The sequence below is a fragment of the Saimiri boliviensis genome, chromosome 12 (assembly GCF_048565385.1).
Source record: "Saimiri boliviensis isolate mSaiBol1 chromosome 12, mSaiBol1.pri, whole genome shotgun sequence".
Lineage (NCBI taxonomy): Eukaryota > Metazoa > Chordata > Mammalia > Primates > Cebidae > Saimiri > Saimiri boliviensis.
Window position 1 is genome coordinate 37715482 of NC_133460.1, and position 9799 is coordinate 37725280.

Genomic DNA, 9799 nt, shown 5'->3' on the forward strand with positions numbered 1-9799 from the left:
GCCAAAGAAATTCTAGTGTAAAGTAAAGTTTGAGATGCAGTGCCTTAGACTACAGCACTCACTCACACTTTTGTACACACAAAGTTACCTGGAGAGTTTGTTAAGAAACAAAAACAAAATCACAGATCACTGGGCTCCACCCTCCTGAGTTTCTGACTCATCAGGTCTGTGTAGGGCTTGAGAATCTGGCTCAGACTGCAGCACAGTGGTGCCATCATAGCTCACTGTAGCCTTGAACTCCTGGGCTCCAGCGATCCTTCTGCTTCAGCTTCCCAAGGTAGCTGAGATAACAGGCAGGTGCTACCACGCTCAGCTAAATTTTTATTGTTTTATTTTTTATATTTGCTTATTTATTTAGAGATGGAGTCTTGCTTTATTGCCCAGGCTGGAGTACAGTGGTGGGATCTCGGCCCACTGCAACCTCTGCCTCCCAGGTTCAAGCGATTCTCCTGCCTCTACCTCCCAAGTAGCTGGGACCACAGGTGTACACCACCACACCAGGCTAATTTTTTGGGGTGGGGTTACAGGCACGTGCCACCATGCCCAGCTAGTTTTTTGTATTTTTAGTAGAGATGGGGTTTCACCATATTGACCAGGATGGTCTCGATCTCTTGACCTCGTGATCCACCTGCCTTGGCCTCCCAAAGTGCTGGGATTACAGGCTTGAGCCACCGCGCCCGGCCATTTTTCTTTCCTTTTCTTTCTTTTTTTATTTTTGAGATAGCGTCTTATTCTGTTGCCCAGGCTGGAGTGCAGTGGCAGAATCTTGGCTCACTGCTACCTCTGCCCCCTAAGTTCAAATGATTCTCATGCCTCAGCCTCCTGAGTAGCTGGGATTACAGGTGCCCACCACCACCCTTGGCTAATTTTTGTATTTTTAGTGGAGAAAGGGCGTATTGCCATGTTGGCCAGGCTGATCTCGAACTCCTGACTCAAGTGATCCACCCTCTTCGGCCTCTCAAAGTGCTGGGATTACAGCAGTGAGCCACCATGCCTAGCCGATCCCTGTTTTTCTAAGCGTGAACATCTGTGGGTAGGGTTGGCTGGCACATCTGCAATGCCACGAAGAGTGGCAGGTTTCTTTCTTTTTTTTTTTTTTTGAGACGGAGTGTCGCTCTTGTTACCCAGACTGGAGTGCAATGGCGCGATCTCGGCTCACCGCAACCTCCGCCTCCTGGGTTCAGGCAATTCTCCTGCCTCAACCTCCTGAGTAGCTGGGATTACAGGCACACACCACCATGCCCAGCTAACTTTTTGTATTTTTAGTAGAGACGGGGTTTCACCTTGTTGACCAGGATGGTCTTGATCTCTTGACCTTGTGATCCACCCGCCTCGGCCTCCCAAAGTGCTGGGATTACAGGCGTGAGCCACCGTGCCTGGCCGGCAGGTTTCTTTAGTAGTTTGTGAATATCAGCTGTAGCCTGAGCTTCATGGTCTGGTCATTTAGACCAGTGCTCCAAAATCTCATAAAGAAGTAAAAACCAGGATGGGTGTATTGGCTCATGCCTGTAATCCCAGCACTTTGGGAGGCTGAGGCAGGAGGATCTCTTCAGTCCAGGAGTTTGAGACCAGCCTGGGCAACATAGTAAGACTGTCTCAATAATAAAAAAATTGGCTGGGTGCGGTGGCTCAAGCCTGTAATCCCAGCACTTTGGGAGGCCGAGGCGGGTGGATCATGAGGTCAAGAGATCGTGACCATCCTGGTCAAAATGGTGAAACCCTGTCTCTACTAAAAATACAGAAAATTAGCTGAGCGTGGTGGTGCGTGCGTGTAATCCCAGCTACTCAGGAGGCTGAGGCAGGAGAATTGCTTGAACCCAGGAGGCGGAGGTTGCAGTGAGCCAAGATCGTGCCATTGCACTCCAGCCTGGGTAACGAGCAAAACTCCGTCTCAAAACACACACACAGACACACACACACAAACACACACACACACACACACGGAGCAAAAACCAGGCAGATGAGAACTGTCATGGGAAAGCCAAGGGCTCTAGTCTGTGAGCGTCCTGTTTCCTGCCTTTGCATCCTGCAGATTTAAAGGGCCCTTCTGCTTCTCGTAAATCTCAGTCTCATCACTAGATACAGTTGTCAGATTGCGGCTGGTTGAAACAGGGACAGGATTTAAGGCTTTGAAAATAGGCAGAGGTGGACGTGCCAGAAAGAACAGAAAGACTCGGGGTTATCCCACATTTCTACAGATTGAAAGTATCTCATGTGAATAAATTAATAAAAATACATGAGTTGTTGATACAGCCAGGGCTGGGACTCAACACTTGGGACTGCTGGGAAACTTCTCTTTTTTTTTTTTTTTTTTTTTAAAGATGGGGTTTCACCATGATGGCCAGGCTGGTCTTGAACTCCTGACCTCAGGTGATCCACCCACCTCAGCCTCCCAAAGTGCTAGGATTACAGGCATGAGCTGCAGCACCCAGCTTGAAACTTCTCTTTTTAGTTTTCCTTTTTTTGAGATAGAGTCTTGCTCTGTAGCTCAGGCTGGAGAGTAATGGTGCAATCTCGGCTCACTGCAACCTCCGCCTCCCAGGTTCAAGCGATTCTCCTGCCTCAGCCTCCTGAGTAGCTGGGATTACAGGCCACCATGCCTGGCTAACTTTTGTATTTTTAGTGGAGATAGGGTTTCACCATGTTGGCCAGGCTGGTCTCAAACCCCTGACCTTAGGTGATCAGCTCACCTCAGCCCCCCAAAGTGCTGGGATTACAGGCATAAGCTACCACGCCTTGCCAATTGCTGGGAAACTTCTGCAGTACAATATTGCCACCTTCTCTTAGTATGCGTCTGCCAGGGCAGTTTCCACACTAGAGTTAAACAAGTTGTTTATTTGTCCATCTCCCCATTCCACCACAAACCCCAACTCCACTTTAGGACGTCAACTCTAGGGGCCAGGTGTGGTGGCTTATGCCTGTAATCCCAGCACTTTGGATCACTCGAGCCTAGGAGTTTGAGATCATCTGGACAACACAGTGAGACCCCATCTCTATAAAACATTTAAAAATTGGTCAGACATGGTGGCACACACTTATAGTCGCAGGTACTTGGAAGGCTGAGGTGGGATGAGGCTGCAGTGAGCCAAGACTTCGTCACTGCATTGCAGCCTAAGTGACAGAGCCAGACCTTGTCTCAAAATAAATAAATAAATAAATAAATTGGCCCAGTGTGGTGGCTCATGCCTGTAATCCAAGCACTTTGGAGGCCAAGGCGGGCGGATCACCTGAAGTCGGGAGTTCAAGACCAGCCTGACCAAAATGGTGAAATCCCGTCTTAAAAAAAAGAAAAATTAACCAGGTGTTGTGGTGTGTACCTGCAATCCCAGCTACTCAGGAGGCTGAGACCAGAGGATTGCTTGAGTCCGAGAGGTGGAGGCAGCATTAAGCTGTGATCATGCTACTGCACCCATAAGAGCAGGAATTTTTTCTTTTCTTTTTAATTGAGGTGAAATTCACTATACATAAAATGTACAATTCAGTGGCATTCAGGACATTCACAATATTGAATAGTCATGACTTCTGTTTAGTTCCAATGTTTTCATCACCCCAAAGAAGAGCCCATACCCATTAAGCAGCTATTCCCCATTTCCCCTCCACCTCCACTGGCAACCAGCAATGTATTCTCTGACTGTGAATTTGCCTATTGTGGGCATTTCATATAAACGAAATCACACAGTATGTGACCTTTGGTGTCTGCCTTCTTTCACTTAGCATTAAAGTTTTTCTGGTTTATCTACATTGTAGCATGTATCAGCACTTCATTCTTTTTTTTTTTTTTTTTTTTTGAGATGGAGTTTCGCTCTTGTTGCCCAGGCTAGAGTGCAATGGCACCATCTTGGCTCACCGCAGCCTCCAGGTTCAGGCAATTCTCCTGCCTCAGCTTCCTGAGCAGCTGGAATTACAGGCATGCACCACCACACTTGGCTAATTTTGTATTTTCAGTAGAGAGGGGGTTTCTCCATGTTGGCCAGGCTGTTCTCGAACTCTCAACCTCAGGTGATCCACCCGTCTCGGCCTCCCAAAGTGCTGGGATTACAGGCGTGAGTCACTGTGCCTGGCCTCTTTTTCATGGATGAAAAATATTCTGTTGCACAAATAGACCACATTATGTTCATTTATTTATTTTTTGAAGTGAAGTCTCACTCTATTGCCCAGGCTGGAGTATAATGTGCGATCTCGGTTCACTGCAACCTCCTCCTCCCTGGGTTCAAGTGATTCTCCTGCCTCAGCCTCTCAAGTAGCTGGGATTACAGTTACGAGCCACCACGCCCGGCTAATTTTTGTATTTTTAAAAGCGATGAGCTTTCACCATGTTGGCCAGGCGGGTCTCGAACTCCTGACCTTATGATCGACCTGCCTTGACTGCCCAAAGTGCTGGGATTATAGGCTGAGCCACCGCACCCGGCCATTCATTCATTCTTTGATGAACATTTGGATTGATGGTGCCTCTTGGTGATTTTGAATATGATAGGGCTGCTTCTTGTTCACTCCGTTTCCCCCAGTGCCTAGAACCATGCTAAACTGAAGAATGAAAGGTGGGCCAGGTGTTATTTCTGTCTTCCCCAGAACACAATGAGACCAAAGGGTGAAGTGGGCAGGAAGTCAACAGTCAGCAGTAAAACCCAATGTGAGGGATGAAGGGAGGCAGGACCTGAACGGGAGAGAAGCGATTTTCTATGTTCTGTACTTGCAAAAGTGAATCGTGATGGCTACAGAGACATATTTATATACCCAGATCTGAGGAAGGCTATTTGTCATTGGACCGCAAAGGCGAAATGATGCATTGGGATGTTGGGAGATTCACAGCAAAACACAACTAGGTAGAGATGGCCGGGCGAGCACCAGGGAGAGAGGCATTGAAATCCAATTGCTTCCCTAAAAAGGACTTCATTAAACTGTCATGATTGCTAGGAGCTTACTGCAAAAAAATAGAAAGGGTGAGGGGAGTAATTTCTCTTTGACTGTTGATGCAATTTGCAAGAAATTAAATTGCAATTAAGTTCGTTTACTTAGGAGGAGACAGAGTGTGAACACCCCGTGGAACTCGTCTTTCAGCCTTTGGAAAATAAAACAGCTTTTTGCTCGGGATGGTTCCCTGGGGACCGCTCTGAACCTTCGCGAGTTTGGCTGCTTCGGTGCGCCCTCTGGTGGCCACGTGTGGAAGGTCTGGCAATTGTGCTTTGTTCCCCATCAGAGAGAAGTGGGTGACTTCAGCCACACGAGGGTGGACCTGTAAATTAATTCACATTTAAACTGCAAAGCCTGAGTCAGCGTGTGCCACTTAGGGGTGCAGGAAGAGCTATATAGATGCAGTGACTTTAAAAAATGAAATTATAAAGCCGGGCGCGGTGACTCAAGCCTGTAATCCCAGCACTTTGGGAGGCCGAGGCGGGTGGATCACGAGGTCGAGAGATCGAGACCATCCTGGTCAACATGGTGAAACCCCGTCTCTACTAAAAATACAAAAAAAATTAGCTGGGCATGGTGGCACGTGCCTGTAATCCCAGCTACTCAGGAGGCTGAGGCAGGAGAATTGCCTGAACCCAGGAGGCCGAGGTTGCGGTGAGCCGAGATTGCGCCATTGCACTCCAGCCTAGGTAACAAGAGCGAAACTCCGCCTCAAAAAAAAAAAAAAAAAAAAATGAAATTATAACATTAATTATGATTAAGATTTTTTTTTTTTTTTGAGATAGAGTTTCGCTGGAATACAGTGGCACGATTTTGGCTCACTACAACCTCCGCCTCCCAGGTTCAAGTGATTCTCCTGCCTCAGCCTCCCTAGTAACTGGGAATACAAGTGCTCGCTACCATGCCCAGCTAATTTTTGTATTTTTAGTAGAGATGGGGTTTCACTTTATTGGCCAGTATGGTCTCGATCTCTTCACCTCGTGATCCACCAACCGTGGCCTCCTAAAGTGCTGGTATTACAGGTGTGAGCCATGGCACCTGGCCTCTGGCCACTAATTAAAAAAAAAAACAAAACTCTTAGTAGAGATGAGATCTCAGCACGTTGCCCAGATTGGACTTGAACTCTTGAGCTCAGGCAATCCACCCACCTTCGACTCTCAAAATGCTGGGATTATGGGTGTGAGCCACGGCACTCCACCACTACACAGTGTCTTTTCCAGCACCACCCCTCTGATGCTGATAACAGCTTCCCAAAACAAGCTTTCTGAGTCAGGTAAGGAAGTTTCAGAGAGATCCTCCTAATGCTTCAGAAAAGAGCATCAGAAAGATAGGGTTTAATACAATCCTTTTTCTTCTTCAGAGTCTATCTCTGTCACCCAGGCTGGATTGCCATGGCACTATCTTGGCTCACTGCAACTTCTGCTTCCTGGGTTCAACGGATTCTCCTGCCTCAGCCTCTAGAGTAGCTGGGATTACAGGCATTCGCCACCACGCCCAGCTAATTTTTGTATTTTTAGTAGAGACAGGGTTTTACTGTGTTGACCAGGCTGATCTCGAACCTCTGACCTTGTGCTCTGCCTGCCTTGGCCTCCCAAAGTGCTGGGATTACAAGTCTGAACCACCATGCCCAGCCCAATTGTTTTTCTTTTATGGGAAAAAAAAAAAGTTTTTGTTACTTGTTGAAGGAAGAGCTATAGCAGAAAATGTTGGTTGGGCCACCCAATATTATTCATAACCTCATTCTAGAGTCTTGAAAACCAGATCTTCACTTTTCCAGACTTTCTGGCATCTCTGGGTGGCCATAATGCCAAATTCTGCTGGTTTTGTCCTTAATCCTTTTTTATTGTCTTGAACATGGATATGATGATTGGAGATGTGGCAGCCATCTTGTAACCATGAGGGCAAAAAGTCTACATGCTTGAATATCATCGGGGCTCAGAAAACAATATCCCAAAATATGATGCTTTGTTCTTTATGCTGATCTCAAGCAGCAGCCTCAAAGTCTCTCTGTGACCTTCCCTCATCTCTTTGTCTTTCTAATCCTCTGTACTGAACCACCAGGAGGGACTCTCTCCTTTTCAGAACACTTTTCTCCTAAGAAATGCAATCGTCTAAGACACCTTCACTAGGAATCTCATCAAGTAGCCGGAAGAGACTGGGAGTCCTCACCACATCCAGACTTTTCACCTGTTCTTCTGAGGGCAGTTCTAAGGGATTACCTGGAAGATTTTATCTGCATAGTAAGCCAGTGTTTGTTTCTGCACAGTTCCGCCCCTCACCTGGTAACCTGTCTGTCTCATCCAGCTTGCAAAGAGAATCACTTTCTTTTTTTAAAAAAAATTTTATGCCGGGCGCTGTGGCTCACGCCTGTAATCCCAGCTCTTAGGGAGGCAGAGGCGGGAGGATAGCTTGAACCCAGGAGTTCGAGACCTGCCTGGGCAATATAGCGAGACCCCGTTCTCCACAAAAAGGAAAAAAACAAAAAGACAAAAAAAAAAATAAGCGTTAAAAAAAAATTTTATTTATTTATTTTTTATAAAGACAGGGTTTTACCATGTTGGTCAGGCTGGTCTTGAACTCCCAACCTCAGGTGATCCACCTGCCTTGGCCTCCAAAGTGCTTGGATTACAGGCGTGAACCACCACACCCGGCCGAGAAGCACTTTCAAAATAATGTCTGTCTCCAGGTCCATATATCTTTCCTGCAAAGATATATATATATACTTAAATATATATATATATATATTTAACAGTGTTGCTTTGTCACCCAGACTGGAGTGGAGTGGCACAATTTCAGCTCACTGAAACTTCCGCCTCAGGTTCAAGCGATTCTCCTGCCTCAGCCTCCTGAGTAACTGGGATTACACGCATGTGCCACCATGCCTGGCTAATTTTTGTATTTTTAGTAAAGTTGAGATTTCACCACATTGGCCAAGCTGATCTTGAACACCTGACTTCAAGTGATTCTGCCCACCTCAGCCTCCCAAAGTGCTGAGATTACAGGCATGAGTCACTGTGCCCGGTGGTGAAGAGAGTGTTTAATTTTCAACCACCTGGCCTCTCTTCGAGTCTCATACTTTGTGTGTGGCTCCTGCGTTTGTCAGACACATGAATAAAGTGTGGGTTCTTTTTTTCTTTATTGATCTGCTTTAGTCAGTTTATTATGGAGCAAATGGTCTTGCTTCCTGATGTGCATAGAAGCCAATAACTATAGCACTGGCTTTTGAGAAAAGAAAGATTTTATTGCAAAATCAGCCAGCAAGGAAACAGAAGTCAGGCTCAAATCTGTCTCCTCTATTTGGGTTCTGGGGCACGTTTTAATAGGGTGAAGGAAACAATTTAAGAATGTTGACTTGGGCTGGGTGCAGTGTCTCACGCCTGTAATCCCAGCACTTTGGGAGGCCAAGGCGGGTGGATCACCTGAGGTTGGGAGTTCAAGACCAGCCTGACCAACATGGAGAAACTCCATCGCTACTAAAAATACAAAATTAGCCGGGCGTGGTGGTGCATGCCAGTAATCCCAGCTACTCGGGAGGCTGAGGAGGGAGAATTGCTTGAACCTGGGAGGTAGAGGTTATGATGAACCAAGACTGTGCGGAGAAGATGGCAGGCTGCAGCCTCAGCTTCCGCTCCCAGCTGTGACAGGGGCTCCCGGGGTCACTGCAGAGGGAACGTGCGAGTCAAGCCTGACCACAGGGCTCAAGAATAAAGTATGATTTTTGGGCCAGGCACAGTGGCTCATGTCTGCAATCCCAGCGGTTTGGGAGGCTGAGCTGGGAGGATCGCCGCAATAGGCCACGAGTTTGAGACCAGCCTGGTAAAATAGTGAGACCTCATCTCACAAAGATGTAAAAATAATTAGCCACATGTGCTGGCACTCACCTGTAGTCCCAGCTACTTGGGAAGCGGAGGCTGGAGGATCATTTCAGCCCAGGAAGTTGTGAATACAGTGAGTTATGATTATGCCCATTCACTACAGCCTGGATGACAGAGCAAGACCCTCCCTTCAAAGAAAATAAAGTTTAATTAAAATAAAATATGATTTGTGTTCAATGTAGAGCCTGTATTGGAAAGGAAGAGAAACTCCGAGCTAAAGAGTGAATGCCCAGTGGGGCCATATACGGTCACCTCTCCCTCAGCGTCCAGCTCCCCAGGCCACCAATATCTGGGGAGGGGGGAGAGATCTGGAGAAGTAAAACTCAGGAGACCTGTGGAGGAGGGATGCCTGTTTAATCCCAGCATATCCTTTGCTATCCTGCCCCAAGACGGTGGAAGACATTGAATCTGCCAGCCGGCGTCACTTTTTCTTGGGCTCTTTGGAAGCCACCAGGTACCTCTGGGCCACACTGAGTTGAGGGGAGAAGCTGTCTGAATAGGTGTCTTCAGATAGGGTGGAGTAGTCATCCAGGGGCTGGGGACAGGAGGGGCTGAGAGCAGCCCTGGGACTGGTGTCACTCACTTGTGGGTGATGTGGCTGTAACTGACCACCTTGGCCAGTATCCACTGCTTGTTCCCACCCACTGCCTTCACCCAGGCAGCCACCTTGTCTCCAGGTCTGGCCACATAGTCCCCTGAGGCAGGGATGGCCCCACAGAGGGGTAGGGGCCTGTGAGTGAAACCAAGAATCAGTCCCAGCCCCTGGGCACCAGCCCCTCCCTCACAACTGCTGCCTCACTTGTCACCAGGCTTCCCGATCCACAGGGCAGGGTCATCAGCACCCCTCTGCACAAGGTCTTCTGGGGCAGCTCCGAGTCATTGTAGAGACCTGTGATCTTGGCCGCTGTGGGAAGGAAGGGAGCCCTGAGGCCCCAGGGACAGGTTGCAGCCCCCACCACCCCTAGGCTGCTGCACTGAGCTGCTGGAGGAGCCCCCGGCTCCAGAGTGAGCCC